Source organism: Merops nubicus, unplaced genomic scaffold, assembly GCF_000691845.1.
Source record: "Merops nubicus isolate BGI_N331 unplaced genomic scaffold, ASM69184v1 scaffold12176, whole genome shotgun sequence".
Classification (NCBI taxonomy): domain Eukaryota; kingdom Metazoa; phylum Chordata; class Aves; order Coraciiformes; family Meropidae; genus Merops; species Merops nubicus.
Genome location: NW_008612990.1, coordinates 31,358 through 33,023, shown reverse-complemented (window position 1 = coordinate 33,023; position 1,666 = coordinate 31,358).

The window sequence follows — 1,666 nt, the reverse complement described above, 5'->3', positions numbered from 1 at the left end:
AGAGACCACAGCGGAGCCGTGGGCCGCGGGACATCGCTGACACGGTGGGAAGAACTGGTGGGGGTGAGGTCGTGGGCGTGGAGAGCTTCGCCCACTTCTGTGGAACCGGGGAGAGGGTCTGAGTCTTGTTTCCCAGGTATGCCAGGTCCTGGATCACCTCGCTCTGCAGGTGTAACTCCCAGAGTGCTGCGTTTGGGTTTGCAGACTTCTGACAAGGTCCTCCGTGAAAAGCCGAGGGGCAGGAGCCTGGGAAGGCCCTTTGGGGGTTTAATAACTGGCTGAAGTGTGGCAAAAAAAGAGGTAGGGATGAATAATTGGCATGTACAGCAGAGCGAGGTTATTGTGGAGTTTCACAATCATCTCTGCTGCTTTTTTTCTGACTATGGTGATGTGGAGAAGGAAAACTTCCTCCTAAGTTACTTAGAGTAGGTAAGCTAGACAGAGGGAAGCTACAGAGAGTGGGGATAGTGGCTGGGTGCTGCTGGGGTAAATGAGACACGACAGCAGTGGGTGTAGAGAAGGCAACAAACACTGCAACAGTTCACTCTACATCAGCTTTTACTGTTCAGGAAAGAGCTGTTGGTGTCTCAGCAATTATTTCTTTTAAAACATCGCTTCAACATCCTGCTGTAACCTAAAAAGGATATTAAGGGAATACTTTAAAGGAGCAGAGAACAAACCAGAAAACATCGTTAGGCTGGTGCACAGGTCACTGGCAGTTTGGGTCAGCCCAGCTCAGAAGGGGAGCACTGGGAAAGGCAGGAGCAGGGGTGGCATGGACGAGCAGGTTTTTGGGCAAGCAAAGCCTTCGTTTCCTGGCCTTTGGGGAGAAGCTTGCTGACAGGAGATAGGACACAGGTGTGTGAAGTCGTAGGCAGGTCAGAGAAAGTAAGGAGGGAACATCAGTCTGTTGCTGCTTACAGGAAATTGTAATGCAGCAGGTCTAAAATAAACAGGAGGAAGTGCTTTCTCACACTGCGGGGGCACTGCCTCAGGGTATGCTGCAGCCCAATAGCATCAGGGGTGGTGGGACCAACAGGGAGCATGAAAACTTATGAAACAGGTATGGGAAGTTCCTGAGCTGCAGTAGCTGCCTTGGACTTTCCCTGTCCCAGCATCATCAGTCTCCAGTTGTCATTTCACCCCTGTGCTCCTTAGCACGCCTGCCATCGGGGAGGGTGGGAGTGTCTGGTGTAGGTCCTGGCTGCAGGAATTTGTAAAACAGCTATGAGAGCAAAATAGGAACCCATATGTTGCTGATGTTGTGTCAGAGCTGGCAGGTCCTCGTGGAGCTCAGCCCTCCAGAAGTCCCTGCCTGTACCAAGGAGCAGCTCTGAGGGAGAGCTCAGTGCTGATGAGGTGCCCGTGCCTTACAGCCCTTCATGGGGTGTTTTTGTTAAGTTCATAAACTTCAGATTAAAAGATGCTGTTTGATCCTGTCTGACTTCTGTGGTGGGAGGCAGCCTGGAGATAATTGCTTAGTCATTAGCGTTCAATCTGCACCTTCCAGCTCAACTGTGGCTGCCTTTATTTTTTTTTCTTTTTTAAGAAAACCAAGATGTATTTCGTTGTGAGAGCATCAGGGGGTGGAGTGGGGGCATTACCTTTGCTGTTGATTTGGGTTTTTCCTAATGAGCCATTTATAGTCACAGGCTTTTATTCTTGT